The 19197-nt window shown below is 44.5% G+C and overlaps 1 long non-coding RNA gene across 1 annotated transcript; it reads right to left on the bottom strand.

Moving 5' to 3' along the window:
* Positions 1-12440: 12440 nt before the first annotated feature.
* LOC144672868 (uncharacterized) lies at positions 12441-18832 on the bottom strand. The gene is made up of 3 exons (XR_013574197.1): positions 18742-18832; positions 15365-15493; positions 12441-12550 (listed from the first exon to the last, which is right to left on the bottom strand). It is a non-coding gene; the product is annotated as an uncharacterized LOC144672868 (long non-coding RNA).
* Positions 18833-19197: the final 365 nt, after the last annotated feature.

The raw sequence follows: 19197 nt of genomic DNA, 5'->3' as shown, positions 1-19197 counted from the left end.
CAAGTTTGTTTTTGACATTAAGTTAGGAGGCACAGTAAGTTGTGCAGGAGGAAGAGGAAGTTATAATGGGACATAGGCAATGTAGGTGAGATGGCTGATGATGTTCAATGTGCGAAAGTGTAAGGCCAGGCAAATGAAAATATATTCCTACAGTGAGAGATGAGTAGCTGATAAAGAGCAAAGGGGTTTAGGTGTTCATGTACATAGTCACTAAAAGCTAGTGCAAAGGTAAAAAAAAAACAATCAAAAAAGCTAATGGAATGTTGGCCTTTCTCTCAAGGGGTTTTGAATACAAAAGTGAGAAGTGATGCTACACTTGTACAGAACCTTGGTCAGACCCTATCTGCAGCACTTTGTTCATTTGACGAATATTCTAATCGAGGTGTATAAAATGATTAAGGGATTTGATAGGGTAGATACAGAGGAACTATTTCTTCTGGTGGGGGACCCAGAGCAGAGTAATCTTAAAAAAACAGTATCGTAATTTAGAGTTAGGCTGGCTAAAAGTGAAATCAGGAAGCACTTTTTCCCACAAACTCTAAAAAGTTGCGAATGCTGGGGGTTAACTGACATTTTCATGACTAAGATCGAAAGGTACAGTATCGAGGAATATGAAGTGAAGGCAGGGACATGGAGTTAAGGTACAGGTCAGCTGTGATCTAACTGAACCGGGGAACAGGCTCAGGGGGTTGAATGAGGTACTCCTATATAATAATCGTGCAGCATTTCCAATACTGAATGGCGGTGATGAATGGTTCTGAAGATGGAAGGCATAAGGCTTCTAAGAGTTTGATCAGTGTGATGACCCACAGCAATTTTCTTGTCATTCTTAGAGGTAAGGAGTAGCCAGCTCTGCCACTAGCAACGCTCCATAGCAATGCATTTCTCCCTCTGTCATGGTGTTAAGAGGTCCCTTACAGTCAGAAACAGGGGAATTTATAGTGGGGAGCAAAGAAATGGCTGACCCACTAAATACATACTTTGGTCCTGTCTTCACAAAGGAGGACACTAATAACATACCAGAAATGTTGGGGAACACAGGATTTAGCGAGAGGGAGGAACTGAGAGAAATCAGTATTAGTAGGGAAATGGTGTTGGGGAAATTGATGAGATTAAAGGCCGATAAATCCCCAGGGCCTGATAATCTACATCCCAGAGCACTTAAGGAAGTGGCCCTAGAAATAGTGGATGCATTGGTGGTCATCTTCCGAGGTTCTACAGAGTCTGGAACAATTCCTACAGATTGGAGGGTAGCTAATGTAACCCCACTATTTAAAAAGGGAGGCAGAGAGAAAACAGGGAATTATAGACCAGTCAGCCTGACGTCGGTAGTGGGGAAAATTCTAGAGTCCATTATAAAAGATTTAATAGCTGAGCACTTGGAAAACAGTGGCAGAATCGGACAGAGTTTAGCATGGATTTATGAAAGGGAAATCATGCTTGACAAATCTACTGGAATTTTTCGAGGATGTAACTAGTAGAGTTGATGAGGGGGAGCCAGTGGATGTGGTTTATTTGGACTTTCAGAAGGCTTTCGACAAAGTCCCACATAAGAGATTGGCGTGTAAAATTAAAGCGCATGGGATTGGGGGTAGTGTATTGATATGGATAGAAAACTGGTTGGCAGACAGGAAACAAAGAGTAGGAATAAATGGGTCTTTTTCCGAATGGCAGGCAGTGACTAGTGGGGTACCGCAGGGATCGGTGCTGGGACCCCAGTTATTCACAATATATATTAATGATTTAGATGAGGGAAATAAATGTAATATCTCCAAATTTGCAGATGACACAAAGCTGGGTGGGAGGGTGAGCTGTGAGGAGGATGCAGAGATGCTTCAGTGTGATTTGGACAGGCTGAGTAAGTGGGCAAATGCATGGCAGATGCAGTATAATGTGGATAAATGTGAGGTTATCCATTTTGGTAGCAAAAACAGGAAGGCAGATTATTATCTGAATGACTATAAATTGAGAGAGGGGAATGTGCAACGAGACCTGGGTGTCCTTGTACACCAGTCGCTGAAGGTAAGCATGCAGGTGCAGCAGGCGGTAAAGAAGGCAAATGGTATGTTGGCCTTCATAGCCAGAGGATTCGAGTACAGGAGCAGGGATGTCTTGCTGCAATTGTACAGGGCCTTGGTGAGACCACACCTGGAATATTGTGTGCAGTTTTGGTCTCCTTATCTGAGAAAGGATGTACTTGCTATAGAGGGATTGCAGCGAAGGTTTACCCGACTGATTCCTGGGATGGCGGGACTGACATATGAGGACAGATTGAGTCGATTAGGATTATATTCTCTGGAGTTCAGAAGAATGAGGGGGGATCTCATAGAAACCTATAAAATTCTAACAGGACTAGACAGGATAGATGCAGGAAGGATGTTCCTGATGTTGGGGGAGCCCAGAACCAGGGGTCACAGTCTGAGGATCCGGGGTAGACCATTTAGGACTGAGATGAGGAGAAATTTCTTCACCCAGAGAGTGGTGAGCCTGTGGAATTCATTACCACAGAAAGTAGTTGAGACCAAAACATTGTATGTTTTCAAGAAGGAGTTAGATATAGCTCTTGGGCGAAAGGGATCAAAGGGTATGGGGAGAAAGTGGGAGCAGGCAATTGAGTTGGATGATCAGCCATGATCATAATGAATGGCGGAGCAGGCTCAAAGGGCCGAATGGCCTACTCCTGCTCCTCGTTTCTATGTTTCTATGTAGTTGGGGTACAGGCTGCATATTTAGAAACTGCTGCTGCTGCTGCAATAGTTGTCTCTTAATAGAGAATAATTGTGATGCCATTAGGCCTCACATCTCTCCTAGATAATCACAGTACAAAATGGAAGATGAGCTGCAATTAATTTAACTAGTAACTGGATAGAATGGCTATTCATGAATTAAATCAATGTGCACAAATTATTGATATTCTCCAACAAGTCGGGAGGTCAGCCTTGATTGTACGGCCCTTTGTTGATCTGTGATTCAGGTTCATAAACCTTCTGATCTAGAGCCAAGAGAGCTGTCAGCTGAGCTGGTATTGCTGTGATTATGGGCTCTTGGGTTGACCAACTATTTTTTGCACATGATTTTCAAATCAAAGGATGTAAATTTCAGAAACAATCCATAATGCGCAAGCCAATAGCATTCAGCTTGTGCTATGGTCTCATTCTGACTTTCATTACATTCTGTGTACATTTGCTCCAGTTGCTTCAGCTGCTATTATATTGAGTGACAGTATATCACCTTCAGCGAGAGTAATGGACAACAACTGTATCACACGACTCTCCTCTGCTAACGCAGTGCGTCATAACATCATTGCACAAGCCCACTTGAGCCATCAGGGCAACTGTAACCGAACAAAAATAAACAATGCCATTCTTTCCAATCGAAGTTTCTGAGCAGTTTGTTTTTCTCTAGATACATCAGCTTTCGAGAGTCAAGAGATTCTAGCCAGGGGGGCAGCCAACATTTGTGAAGAAGATTTGAGTAATTTTTAAAAAAAAATTCATTCCTAAATTTGGAATCAGATTCCTTTTCACAAAGAAAGGCTACCTAGTTCAAATTTTCCTACAGGAGAAGAGTAGGAAGGGAGGTGTCTCTTGTGATGCTATGGGATAGTTCGCGACGGTGTATGATAGCCTAAAACAGGTCATAGGGTCAACAGCTTGGGAAAATGTAATAACACATAACTGACTCCCTATTGCTCACTTTAAACTTTTGTACAATGTCACCATCTATCCCCATATGAGCGAGTGAGAGGAACTGGGTAATTATTACTGAACCTACACACAAATGAGAACCATTACAGGATCATAGAATGGTTACATTTGGCCCATCGTGCCTATGCTGGCCCTCTGTAAGAGTAGCTCTGCTAGTCCCACACTCGCCTACCCTTTCCCCGTAGCCCTGCAAATATTTTTGCTTCAGGTGCTTATCCAATTCGCTTTTGAAAGCCACAACTGAATCTGTCTCCACCACACTCTCAGGCAGTGCATTCCAGATCCTAACCTCTCGCTGCACAAAAAAAAACCTCTTCTTCACATGAGCATTGCTTCCCTTGCCAAATGCCTTAAATCTGTGCCCTTTGGTCCTTGACCCTTCCATCAATGGGAATAGTTTCTCGTTATCTACTCTGTCCAGACCTCCCGTGATTTTGAACATCCCTATGAAATCTCCCCTCAGCCTTCTTTTCACACAGAGGACAACTCCAGCTCCTCTAGTAACAATGTAAATGAAGTCTCTCATCCTTGAAAACATTCTTCGAAACTTTTTCTTCACCTCTGAAGAATTCACATCCTTCCTAAAGTGTGGTGTCTGGACATGGACACAAGGTTCCATTTGAGCCCAACCTAGTGTTTCATACTTGCTTTAGTATCCTATGCCTCTATTTAATAAAGCCTAGGCTCTCATCAGCATTTTGAACCACTTTCTCAACCTGCCTTGCCATCTTTAGCGGCTTGTGCGTGTATCCCCAGGTCCCTCTGCTCCCACACCCCTTTTAGAATGTTACTGTTTATTTTATATTGCTTCTCCTCATTCTTGCTAAATGTATCACTTCACTCTCCTGTTCATTCATTTTCACCTGCCGCCTGTCTGCCCATTCCACCAACTGTCCATGTCCTCTTGAAGTCTATCACTATCCTCCTCACAGTTCACAATACTTCCCAGTTTGGCGTTAACTGCAAATTTTGAAATGGTGTCCTGTTCGTACAAGTTTGGGTCATTAATATATACCAACAAACTAATGGTCCTAGTTCAGGCCCCTGGAGAACCTTACTATGCACCTTCCACCAGGCTGAAAAAGTAACCGTTCACCACTGCTCTCTGCTTCCTGTCGCTCAGCCAACTTTATATCTATGCTGCCACTGGCCCTTTTACTTTATTAGCAGCAGCTTTGCTGACAAGCCTATTATATGGCACATTATCAAAAGCCTTCTGGATGTCTACGTACACCACAACAACCACGTTACCCTCATCGACCCTCTCCATTACATTTTCAAAAAACTCAATCACGTTAGTTAAACAAGATTTGCCTTTACCAAATCTGTGTTGGCTTTCCTTAATTAATCCGCACTTGACCATGTGGCTGTCAGTATTGTCCTGGATTATTGTCTCTCTATGGTTCCCCACCACCAAGGTTAAACTGAATGGCGTACCATTGCTGAGTTTACCTTTACAACCTTTTTTGAACAAAGGTATAACGTTTGCAATACCCCATTGAATATTTGTGTGTATAGGAAAGAAAGATAGAAAGTGGACATGACCCTAAGTTGGGGTCAAGGAATAGCAATATATGAACAATGAACATGGTTCCCCCCTGTACCATTCAGGGGAAAATGGGGCAGAGGGAAACCAATTTATTGTAATTGAGGTTATGCCATTGTTAAAGCATCAGAGAGAGGAATTTCAAACCAACGCTTTAAACCTTTGTATGCCAATGTCATATCAGGGTGCAGGGCAGTGGAGTTAAATTCAACTAACTTAAAATATTTCTTGATGAACTGGTGGGACTATGTGTGAGGGCATAGGTCTACGTAGGTGGGAGAAACTTAGCAAGTGAATGTTCCTTTTTTCAACAAAAATCGAGAGCTCCTGTTTCTTTTTTTAAATTTATTCACGGGATGTGGGCTTTGGCTGGGCCAGCATTTATTGCCCCTCCCTTGTTACCTTTGAGAAGGTGATGGTGAGCTGCCTTCTTGAACTGCTGCAGTTCATGCGGCTAGGGAGGGAGTTCCAGCATTTTGACCCAGTGACAGTGAAGGAATGGCGATATATTTCCAAGTTAGGGTGGTGAGTGACTTGGAGGGGAGCTACCAGGTGGTGGTGTTCCCATCTATTTGCTACCCTTGTCCTTCTAGATGGTAGAGGTCGTGGGTTTGGAAGGTGCTGTCGAAGGAGCCTTGCTGAATTCCTGCAGTGCATCTTGTAGATGGTACACACTGCTGCTACTGTGCGTCGGTGGTGGAGGGAGTGAATGTTTATGGATGTGGTGCCAATCAAGCGGGCTGCTTTGTCCTGGATGGTGTCAAGCTTCTTGAGTGTTGTGGGAGCTGCACTCATCCAGGCAAGTGGGGAGTGTTCCATCACACTCCTGACTTGTGCCTTATAGATGGTGGACAGGCTTTGGGGTGTCAGGAGGTGAGTTACTCGTTGCACTATTCCTAGCCTCTGACCTGCTTTTGTAGCCACAGCATTTATATGGTTAGTCCAGTTCAGTTTCTGGTCAATGGTAGCCCTCAGGATGTTGATAGTGGAGGATCCAGTGAGAGTAATGCCATTAAATGTCAAGGGGAGATGGCTGGATTCTCTCTTGTTGGAGATGGTCATTGCCTGACACTTATGTGGATCGAATGTTACTTGCCATTTGTCAGCCCAAGCCTGGATATTGTCCGGGTCTTGCTGCATTTGGACATGGACTGCTTCAGTATCTGAGGAGTTGTGAATGGTGCTGAACATTGTGCAATAATCAGCGAACATCCCCACTTCTGACCTTATGATGGAAGGAAGGTCATTGATGAAGCAGCTGAAGATGGTTGGGCCGAGGACACTACCCTGAGGAACTCCTGCAGTGATGTCCTGGAGCTGAGATGACTGACCTCGAATAAACACAACTATCTTCCTTTGTGCTAGGTATGACCCCAACCAGTGGAGCTTTCCTTCAGATTCCCATTGACTCCAGTTTTGCTAGGGCTCCTAGATGCCACATTTATTCAAATGTGGCCTTGATGTCAAGGGCAGTCACTCTCACCTCACCTCAGGAGTTCAGATCTTTTGTCCATGTTTGAACCAAGGCTGTAATGAGGTCAGGAGCTGAGTGGCCCTGGCGGAACCCAAACTGAGCGTCAGTGAGCAGGTTATTGCTAAGCAGATGCCGCTTGATAGCACTGTTGATGACCCCTTCCATTACTTTACTGATGATTGAGAGTAGACTCATGGGGTGGTAATTGGCTGGGTTGGATTTGTCCTGCTTTTTTTTGGGTACAGGACATACCTGGGCAATTTTCCACATAGCAGGGTAGATGCCAGTGGTATAGCTGTACTGGAACAGCTTGGCTAGGGGCGCAGCAAGTTCTGGAGCACAAGTCTTTAGTACTATTGCCGGAATATTGTCGGGGCCCATAGCCTTTGCAGTATCCAGTGCCTTCAGCCGTTTCTTGATATCACTTGGAGTGAATCGAATTGGCTGAAGACTGGCATCTGTGATGCTGGGGACCTGACGAAGAGGCCAAGATGGATCATCCACTCAGCACTTCTGGCTGAAGATTGTAGCAAATGCTTCAGCCTTATCTTTCTCTTCATCGTTAATGGCCCACTAACAAAACTGTGGCATTGAGAACTGGAGGACTGTGAAGATTTTGGTCTACAAATTAATAATTCCAGACACAAGCAGACAGTGACCTTTTTTTTAATTAAAAAAGCATTCCCACCCCACAGGGTAAATACAAATGAGTCAGTGTATGTGTGGGCAGATACTGGTGTGGGTGAGAGAACAAGATCACAGAATCACACAATCTTTACACTATAGAAGGAGGCCATTCAGCACATAGAGTCTGCACTGGCTCCCTGAAAGTTCATTCTACCAAGCCCCATTCCCCTGCTTATCCCCATAACCTTGCACATTCTTCCTTTTCATATAGTGATCCAATTCCTTTTGAATACCTTGATCGAACCTGCCTCCACCACCCTCTCAGGAAGTTTGCTTCAGACTTCAACCGCCCTCTGGGTGAAAAAACCTGTCCGCACATCACTTATACTTCTTTTGTCAATTATTTTGAATCTTGCCCTTCCTCAAGTATGGACGCAGTACTCCAGATGAAGCCTAACTAGTATATTTTACACAAGGTAGCAAGACACTCATTAGACCTCAGCTGGAATATTGTGTACAGTTCTGGGCACCACATTATAGGAAGGATGTAAACGCATTGGAGAGAGTGCAGAAGAGGTTTACAAGAATGGTTCCAGGGATGAGAAACTTCAGCTATGAGGATAGATTGGAGAGGTTGGGACTGTTCTCCTTGGGGAGAAGTAGGCTAAGAGGAGATTTGATAGAGATGTTCAAAATCATGAGGGGGCTGGACAGAGCAGATAGGGAGAAGCTGTTCCTGTTCAGAAAAGGATCAAGAACAAGAAGGCACAGGTTTAAAGTAAAGAAGCAAATGTGACGTGAGAGAAAATATTTTCACACAGCGAGTGGTTCAGGTCTGGAATGCACTGACTGGAAGTGTGGTGGAGGCAGGTTCAACTGAGGCATTCAAGAGGGCATTAGCTGATTATTTGAATAGAAACAATGTGCGGGGGCACAGGGAAAAGGCAGGGCAATGGCACTAGATCATAATGCTCATTTGGAGAGCTGGTGCAGACACGATGGGCCGAATGGCCTCCTTCTATGCTGTTAAAATTCTGTGATAGCAAACAACTAAAACGTTAGCACTATGTGTATATTTGAATGGGCATGGCTACATGGTGCCTGTATTGCTGGACAAGGTTATTCCTTCAATGAAAACAGAAGATGCTGCAAATACTCAGCAGGTCAGGAAGCATTTATGGAGGGAGAGGAACAGAGTTAACGTTTCAGATCGACAACCTTTCATTAGAACTGGGGGAAGGGAGAACTGCAATCAGTTAGGAGCAAGTGAAAGGAAGAAGAGGGGAGGAAGAACAAAAGGGAAGGTCTGTGATAGGGAGGAGGGCAGGAGAGATTGAATGACAAAAGATTTCATGGCACAGCACTCGGGTGCTGTTCCTTGAGTTTGTGTTGAGATTCAGTAGAGCACTGGCAGGCCTTAGGCAGAAAGGTTAGAGCGGGAGCAAGGTGGAGAATTAAAACGACGAGTAGCCGGACACTCGGGGTCCTGCTTGCGGACAGACCGGAGGTGTTCAGCAAAGTGGACACCCTGGCTGCGTTTGATCCCTCCTAATGTCGAGGAGATCACATCGTGAGCAACGAATGAGGTATTCTAAATTGAAAGCAGTACAAGTGTATCACTGTTTCACTTGGAAGGAGTGTTTGGGGTCTTGAATGGTGAGGAGTGAGAAAGCACAAGGACGGGTGCTGCGTCTCCCGCGCTTGTATGGAAAGGGGAGAAAGGGAGGGGGATGTTTGGGGTGACTGAGGAGTGGACCAGGGTGTCACCGAGGGAACGGTCCGTTCATAACGTTGAAAGGGGAGGGGAAGATGTCTTTGGCATTGGCATCGCGCTGGAGGTGGCAGAATGGTGGGGGGCTGATCTGTTGAATACAGAGGCTGGTGGGGTGGAAGGTGAGGACGTGTGGAACCTCCATTGTGGCTTTGGTAGCAGGGGAAGAGGTGAGAGCAAAAGTGCCTGAAATAGAATGGACATGACCAAGAGCCCTGTCAACCACATGAGGGGCCGGGGCCGGGGGAGGGGGAGGGGGAGGGGTGATGGTGGGGGGACCTCGCTTGAGGAAAAAGGAAAACATATCAGAAGCGTTATATCAAAGGTTACATCATTAGAACAGATATGACGGAGACAGAGAAACTGGGAGAATGGAATAGAGTCCTTACAGGAAATGAAGTGTGAGGCCGTGTAGTTGAGGTCACTGTGGGAGTCTGTTGACTTGGCGTGGATATTAGTTGATAGCCTATCCCCAGAAATGGAAACAGAGGAGTCACGGAAGGAAACAGACGAGTCAGAGATTGAGAAGAAAAAGATCAGAGGGGGTGGAAATTGGAAATAAAGTTAAAGAAATGTTTCTGTTTAACCTTGTAGACAAAATCCCTCATCCCTGGAACTGTTCTGGTAAATCTCCTCCCCACCGCTCAAGGAGCCTCAAAACCTTCCTAGTTTGTGATGAGTAGGAGTGGACTCTAGTTGTGGCTTAACCAGAGTTTTATATATATTCAAGATAACTTATTTTGTACTTAATAGCCTCTATTTATGAAGCCCAAGGTCCTAATTGCTTTGCTAGCTACTCTCTCAGTGTGTCCTGCCTCCTTCAGAGGGCGATGCACGCTAAACCCACAAGGTCCCTAGGACTGTGCCATTAAGTCTCTGAGCCCTCGCCCTATCCCTTCTGCCAAAATATGTCGCCTCATGCTTCTCTGTATTAAATTCCATCTGCCACTTGTCTGCCCATCCTGCTAGTCCATGTCCTGTTGTAGTCGATTAATATCATCCTCACTGCTTGCCACACCTCCAAGTTTGGTACGATCGGCAAGTTTTGAAATTTTGCACTGTATTTGAATATCCAAGCTATTTGCATATATCAGAAAAGCAGTGGTCCTCGCACTGGTTTTCTTCCTCATCCATTATTGTCTTGTGATCTTGTGAAGCACAAGAGAGTTGAATGCTTACAAAGATGTTCGGTTTTTTATGACCATGCCTGGCAGTGTAAAATGTCCTCAAGCTTGCAGTTGTGCTAACAATCATAGATATACACAGGACAAGGACAGGCCATTGCAAGGTGACTCTCACTTAGATAGGCTTTCCTGTGAATGGGCTGGCCACACATGGGGTGATATAATTGTGAACAATTCACAGAATTGCAGAATGGTTACAGCGCATAAGGAGGGCACTTTGGCCCCATTGTGTCTGCACCAGCTGCCCAAGTGAGAGATTCACTTCTCCCCATAACCCTGCACATCCTTTCCTTTACAGATAATAGTCTAATTCCCGTCTGAATGCATCGACTGACTCTGCCTCCACCGCACTCTCAGGCAGTGCATTCCTGATCCTAACCACTCACTGCAGGAAAAATGAAAGTAGTCACTGTCGGTAGGAGCATCCTGTTGGAAGAATTAACTCCGCGGTTATCTCCGGCGTTGGAGAGCGTGGGGCAGGAACATTGCCTGGCACTAAATGATCAGCATATCTGAAAGGGAAGGTGTGGTGAAGCTAATTTGCTGACCTGACAGCAAAAATTGGGGCACTGAATCAAACCAACAGTTGTTGAATTTACAACTGTTGTAATTCCTATTGCAGTGCAATGATCTCTCACCAGGTGGCTTGCTGTATACCTGTCAGGCCTCTGGGTCTGAACGGCATCGCATGTAACAGGTCACAATTGGCTTAAACAACAGAGGCTGCAAATGGCCGTTGGATACCAGACAAACACACTCTGCCTTTGTTGCCAATATCATCCTCATTGGCCCATTTGAGACAAACAGGTTGGAGCTCTTGTGTTAAGACAGCAGAGAAGGGAGTGGCACAGAAAAGCATGAAGCAGTCATCTGTTGGGCCAACAGTAACTTGCAATCTTTAGGGGTTAAAGGGAATGTAACCCAGAGCTGTGTATGCAGTGCCCTCAGCCTTCTCCAGCAGGTGGTATCCATTCATTTCATTTAACATGAAGCAATGTCTGAAAAAAAAAGCAACGTTTTCCTTGCTGGTATCCATTTTGAATGACTACCAGTGCGGGTCAGCATGAAGACAAAGCGGACGTCACTAATCTACTATGCAGATCAGAAATATAAACCACTAAGGAGAATGAAACTTCCACATTTTGTTGCAAGGGCATCAATCTGAAAAAAACTTGAAATAACGCACTTCTAGAGTGCAACATGGGCGAAACCCATAAGGGTTGAGTCACAGCCTAAAGCTCAGTGTTGGAGAATTCAATATCCTTTCCCAATCTTTGAAACATCGACTGACTGCCCTGTTGCCTAAAAAGACCTTTAATTCCGCACGACACCAGCATTGAGGGGGTAAGTTCATTCTGTGTACTCAAACAACTAGGCCCATGGAGTGTAGCTCTCCTCTGTCGTGCACTGGAATATGCTTCAGGCGCCTGCATGGTCTGAACAGCAGTCCTCAAAAACCACTTAACACCGCAACAGATCGAAAGAAGACAGGAAACTTTCAGTGACTGCGAATTAAAGTGCAAATCCTGACAAAGATTTTCAGCTTGGTGCTGGAGGTGTCCAATCCATTTGTTCCTCTATAAATAGCCTTGGGAACATGTTCAGTCCTATCGAGCCAGGTTACTGATACCATGGACACTGGTTGTTTCATTACTTTACTAATGGGGCCAGGATTAGATTGGAATGTACCATTGAAAATGACAAAAACCCTGTTCCGTTGTTAACGAATCTGAGATTAACAACCTCAAATCATTCAGTAGACGAGGTGCTGCATTAGGCACCTCAAGGAAAATCACTTAAATCCATCGCTTAATAAATTTATTTTTAAACTAACGTTCCAATGAGGTGTCTTTATTGCCTTACCCTCATGCAGCAGTTCTGCATTATGCTAATTTGGATGTGTCAGTACAGTGCAAGCCTTGGTGTTTAACATCTCACCCTGGGATGACTGAAATAGTTTTCAGCACTTGAAATGCTCTAAGCATTCATAATGCTGAGACGTAACCCAGTTCAACGAATTCGCTCATAAATCTAACAAGCAAGGGACGCACATCATCGACAGCTGTGCGGGCGCAGCAGGAAGGAGGGAATCGGGAAGAGCCAGGGACACTGGCTGATATTTTACAGCTAACCCCACAGGGATTCTTACCTGGGATGACTGAAATAGTTTTCAACGCTCTCAACACCCTGAAAGTTCGAAGAGCCGAAACGTTGCCTAGGTGTACGAATTCTGTTATATACCTGTAGAATCAAATCGCAGTTATTTGGAATAGCGTCACAATTCAAGACAATTTATTTCCCCTTTTCTCCTTCACTAGTTTTACAAAGTGTTACAAAGCATTTTCAGCACAGAAACAGGCCATTTAGCCCAACAGGCCCGTGTCTCACATGAACCTCCTCCCACCCCCCCACTTCACCCAATAACATCGTTGTATCCTTCTATCCTCTCTCCTTCATGGGCAGAATTTAGCCCCTGTCGGGCGGGCTCGGCACAGAGCTGCCTCAGGCAGGTGAAGAGTATTTCAAAGAAAAATAAAGATTAGAAAAATGTTATAAAACATGTCCCCGCGCATGACTCTGTCAGATGAGTAGGGACATGTTTATAAGTGAAATCTGAAAAAAACTTTATTGTATTTTTATTTGATGTTGGAAACCTCATCCCGCCCATGGTTGAGGTTTCCAAAAAAAATGCAAAGGCCCGCTTGGCCTTTTCACCTGCCCGCCAACCGTAAGGCCCATTTCATGTCCGCTTCCGGACCTGCCGATCGCATGTGCCTGACCAATGTAAGATTCAGCCCATGGAAAAGGTGGCCTACTGACACCTTCCAGAATTATGGACAGTGCTTGACAAAGCTGATAGGTTGTTTTTTTCTATTCACCCATGGAATGTGGGCGTCACTGGCTGGGCCAGCATTTATTGCCCATCACCATTGCCCTCGAGAAGGTGGTGGTGAGCTGCCTTCGTGAGGCGCTGTAGTCCATGTGGCGTAGGTACACCCCACAGTGCTGTGAGGTTTAAGTGCCAGGGGGGCAGATGTTACACATCAAGGGGTTAAGAGTAAGAACAGGAATTTGGGAAAACGCTTTCACTCAGCAAGCAATAGTGTATCGAGGCAAGTCATTCCCTTAAATAATCCAAATGACAATTAGCTACGTATCTGGAAAGAATTGGAATTGTGTGAATACGTTGAGAAGGTTAGTAGATGAGATTGAGCTATCAAAATTGGGACAGGCTTGTTGGGCTTAATGACGTGTAACGTTATTAAAAATTCCTGTCTTCTAAGAAGCTGACAATTGTTAACAGAATTGTACATCCACATCAAGGCTGCGCGAAAATGAATCATTCTGGTCAATGTCTGTTAAAGAGCGAGATGGCTGCTAAACTGTTATTACAACCCAGCAGATACTTTTAAGGACTAAGGGCTGCTGTGTTTTATCCACGTAGACCTGGTTATTTAGACGTGTAACAATCGTTACTCATGAATGGGAAAAATAATAGTGGAGTGCCTTAGTACAGGAAAGCACAATGAAAAAGATAGAAAATCCAATCAACTTTGACCAGCAAGGTCACGTGGTGAGCTTATCTTCAAACCATATATACATCTGAATCTTTGGAGCTCATGGGGGAGATCCTGAGTCATAGAGTCGTAGAGATCTACAGCACAGAAAAAGGCCCTTCGGCACCGGTCAAACAAGTACCTAACTATTCTAATCCCATTTTCCAGCACTAGGCCCATAGTCTTGTATGCCATGGCATTGCAAGTGCACATCCAAATACTTTTTAAATGTTATGAGGGTATCTGTCTCTACCACCCTTTCAGGCAGTGAGTTCCAGATTCCCACCATCCTCTGGGTGAAAAAATTCTTCCTTACATCCCCTCTAAACCTCCTGCCCCTTACCTTAAATCTATACCCCCTGGTTATTGACCCCTCCACCAAGGGGATAAGTTCTTTCCTGTCTACCCTATCTGTGCCCCTCATAATTTTATACACCTCAATCATGTCCCCCCTCAATCTCCTCTGCTCCAGGGAAAATAACCCCTGTCTATCCAATCTCTCCTCATAACTAAAACTCTCCAGCCCAGGCAACATCCTGGTAAATCTCCTCTGCATTCTCTCTAATGCAATCACACTCATTGAGTTTCTCCTTAACCAATAAACTCCAACTGCCCCTGAAACTCCTTCCCGGCGAAAAATGTGGGATGGGACTGATGTTATGATGTGGCTTATTGACTGATTTGAACGGTTGATAAGAATCATCAAAGCAAAGATACAGGAAAGACGGAGAACGGGGACACATCGGCTAATCTCAGGTATACCACAGGAGACTCATCTGCTCTGCTGGCCTCATTGGAAAGGCATCTCGATTTCCAGGCACACAGTGCCGGCCCTGCCAGTTCCTATTTCTGGCTCACGAGAGAGTAGCATTGCTCTGAAATGGAATTCTGGTCTATGGGCATTTGGCCTCTCCGGGTGTATTTGGAGAACTCATTTTGCTGATGCGCACTATTGACAGGGGGAAGAATTTCAATTCTCTTCTTAGTGCTATACACAAACCAAAGTCCAAAAAAAAAAAATGCGAGGGAGGATCAATGCCCTGATTTATTCACCACAAATCATTTCAAACTTCCAACATCTCTTCCTGGGTCAAAACACATATGATGCGCATTCTGTTTTTTAGTGAAGAAGTTTACAACAGGACTTGAGTCCACTGCATGTGTGGAACACCATCTATACACTGGAATGACTCTGCCAAACCATGGTTTCAAACAGAGACAAACTTTTAATACCCTGGTGGATTATCAGTGAAGAAACGTCCCAACACTATTTAAAACGGAACAGGGGAATGCTTATTTCCAGAAGAGGGGTGAATGGAGTTCAAAAATCAGCCATGCTAGAGAGACAGAGAAGGTGGAGCAAGAGACAGAAAGTACTGTTATATCATTAAAAGCACTGCTTAACAAACCATTCCCTAATGAAGACTTAGAGCACAGTGCAAGCAGGAGGAGAAAGAAAGGTCAATTGTTGGTCTTGACAGATTTATTTTATACTTACGCCATTAAAATAACACTGAAATCCAGCCAGTTCCATGGATCTCGAAGGAAGGTGAATCCATCAATGCAGAATCCTCTTGCCAATATTTTTATCATTGATTCAAAAGTGTAAATGCCAGTGAAAGTGTACCTGGTAAAGCATTTGGAAATGGACAGTGTTAGCTGGCGATGAAGGGATCGAGGTACATGCACAACATGAGCCCCCTCGCATGGTACCTCAGGATACAAGGTGGCAAAGAGTGAGGTGGAGAAGCAGGTGAGATTGTCAGCCTTACAATGATTGCAAGCTTCAATACAGATTCTCAATGAGTTGGCGGCCATCAAGTCAGGAATGAACAACATTTCACAAGTCATTTCGAACCAAAGAGCGTATCTTCTGACAAGTCAATGAAAAGGGATGAGATTATGAAGCATTCAATATTATCCTGGCTGATATTTGAGTGACTGTACACCATACCTCTCAACCATCTAAAATGAGGCTCACTTTCCAATCATTCTGTACGTCACTATTCTTGTTCTCTTAGACTTTAGTTCAGGAGATGGTACACACATTGTAACTGTGGAACAACAGCCCAATCTGTCGGCTTAATTAGTCTATCACACCCTGTCAAAAAACAGACATGTAGGCCAGAACATTAGAATTTTGAGGAACATGGAGAGATGGCTATACCCTATAAACTCCTCCATTTTGATAGATTAACTCCATCTCCCTGGATTGTCATCATACATCTCAAACCCCATTCTCTCTAGAAACGCATTTAACTTATTTTTTAAAGTTTCCTGCTGAATTAACCTATGAATCTATTAACCTTTGGGTGAAAATGTATTGTTAGACTGGTCATCTTAATCCTAACTTGTATATCTGTGGCAGAATGCATTTGACCAATGGTGTCACTCCAGCTCACAACATATTAAAACAATCCTATCACTTAACTCTGTTCCTACCCAGGACGTGCTCCTTCCCAACAAAACTACCCTGGGACCTAGAGAAAGTGGTTGGGCTGAAAGCACATTTGAGGCATGAGCAGGGGTGAAGCAGTCCTGAGGCTGAAAGAGGCCCAAGGCTGGAGACATCGAAACAGGAGGAGGCCATTCAGCCCCTCGATCCTGTTCCACCATTCACTTAGCTCATGGCTGATTTGTAGCCTACCTCCATTTACCTATCTTGGTTAAGGAAACCTTAATACCCTTGCCTAATAAAAAATATTGGCCAATCGCAGTCTTGAAAATTTTAATGGTCCCCAAACCTCAACGTTTCAGCATTTAAGCTGGGCCTCGGTGAGTCCAAGTTCTGAGATGAGGATGTGAACCCCATGTTCAGGCTTGACCAAAGGACTCCAAAGGCAGTGTCAAGGGATATCAATCCCTATGTACCACCGATCATTCCTGTGACCTTCAAAACATGCTACTGTTGCTTTAGCACCCATGAGCGTTTTTGTGTTATTAAAAATGCTTTTCAAACAATCTCACATTCACGAGTTTTCTTATCTGCCATGGCTGGTGGATTATTTCGACCAACGATGCAGACGCTTTCAGTTATACAGTTTGCATTTGTGGTTCATTCTGCCAGTTTTGATCAAACTATGTCAGAATAGTTGACAACGCAAATACATAGTCTCTCGTTGGGAGATTTGGGGCACCATGTATAAATTGAAAGCATGTGGAAACTGTGCATTGCTCTAGAATCCAATTTCTTTCTTTAGGACCACCTTTTAATATCCACAGGCTTTGCCTTAATGAGCTTGATAAACAAGAGTCACAGAATCACAGTGCAGAAGAGGCTCTTCGGCCCATCGAGTCTGCACCGACATGTGAGAAACACCTGACCTACCTACCTAACCCCATTTACCAGCACTTGGCCCATAGCCTTGAATGTTATGATGTGCCAAGTGCTCATCCAGGTACTTTTTAAAGGATGTGAGGCAACCCGCCTCCACCACCCTCCCAGGCAGTGCATTCCAGACTGTCACCACCCTCTGGGTAAAAAAGTTTTTCCTCACATCCCCCCTAAACCTCCTGCCCCTCACCTTGAACTTATGTCCCCTTGTGACTGACCCTTCAACTAAGGGGAACAGCTGCTCTCTATCCACCCTGTCCATGCCCCTCATAATCTTGTACACCTCGATCAGGTCGCTCCTCAGTCTTCTCTGCTCCAACGAAAACAACCCAAATCTATCCAACCTCTCTTCATAACTTAAATGTTTCATCCCAGGCAACGTCCTGGGTGAATCTCCTCTGCACCCCCTCCAGTGCAATCACATCCTTCCTATAATGTGGCGACCAGAACTGCACACAGTACTCCAGCTGTGGCCTCACCGAGGTTCTATACAACTCCAACATGACCTCCCTACTTTTGTAATCTATGCCTCGACTGATAAAGGCAAGTGTCCCATATGCCTTTTTCACCGCCCCACTAACATGCCCCTCCGCCTTCAGAGATCTATGGACACACAAGAAAGCCATAATCATTGTCACAGGGACTCCCTAAAGGCAGAGAGCCGAGTCTACCTATCTTTTTAAAGCTGAATCACAATTGTCCACACTGGATGAAATTTGTGTCACGCCTCCACTTCTTGAATGGGCCTCTCTCGGATGCTCCTGGTCCCATTTCTATTCGCTGCTACTTTTTGTGTACCCAAGTCCTGAAGGCCTAAAGTTGAGAGGTATGTTCTGGACTCTTATCAGGATGGGAAATGGCTCCCAGGGTTCATTTCATGCTAAATATCAATGAGCCCCTGTTTTTTTGGAGAGAAATCATTTTCAGAAGTCCTTTGGTGGCGAGAATTACATAATAATCAGGCCTCTTCATTAAAGGAAAAAAGGGCAATTTGCAATTGTTCAACATTCAGTGTCCGGTCCAAAAACCTTTTTTAAATGATACAATTATCACCGTGTTATCTTATCGAAGTGGAATTTATAGAAACGCTCGCACTGTTGCTATAATCAAGTGGCAATTAGAATGGACGACAACAGTGAATTATATTAACTGAGAGCTTCTGTCCCATCTAACTATGGAATTGAAAGCCTTTCTTGTTCAGTTCCTTTAATGAAAATTCAGGAAAAGAGCAAACCACCTTTGACAATGAAGTAAAACTTTTGGTCGCATCATGATTTCAATAGGATGCAGCATGAACATAATGCGGATAGCAAATTATGAGCCGGGCGTACTTAAAAATATTAACTTACTTGCCAACTGGGGCTCACAGGGCAAGATAGACCTGGCAAAGCAGTTAATCGGGACAGATAAGGGCACAGTTCAAAGGTCAACATTATTTAGGGAATTTGGGCAGGAGCAAAAGAGAAAGAGCAGAGTTTTAAAAGGTTTGTTCACAGAAAACATTACAATAGACTCGAAAGCAGTGCGGGTTTCATACTCACTCGACATTCTTTGTCCAAGGAGCCGGGTCAGACATAGTCATGAACACGCAGTTGGTCAAAATAGTGCACATAATCAACAGATTGAACAATGTGAAATAAGAGTCAAGGAGAAATTTTTGCAGCAGGTTGACAGCTTTTCAACACATTTTTCTTTGAAGTAAGGAAGTAGAGAGACTTAATCTAATTTTTCTACTTAATTGGCTAATTAGTGAGCATGATTCCAACAGGCAAGCTAAGACTACTGCAGTTGCATCATTGATCCTGCAGGTCTCTCCCATCTGTTGTACGTCCATCTGACCGGGATACGGGACAGTGTTCACCCACGCCCCTGCCCCCAAACCTACCATCTCCCCACCCCCTCAACACCCCACCCCACCCCACCACCATCCCCGCCCCCACCATGTCAACGAAAATCATTCTCAAATTGAAAAGAGGCCCTGACACTGAGCAGTGTCT

Source organism: Cetorhinus maximus, unplaced genomic scaffold, assembly GCF_964194155.1.
Source record: "Cetorhinus maximus unplaced genomic scaffold, sCetMax3.hap1.1 HAP1_SCAFFOLD_132, whole genome shotgun sequence".
Lineage (NCBI taxonomy): Eukaryota > Metazoa > Chordata > Chondrichthyes > Lamniformes > Cetorhinidae > Cetorhinus > Cetorhinus maximus.
This window is presented reverse-complemented; position numbering and strand designations above follow the sequence as displayed.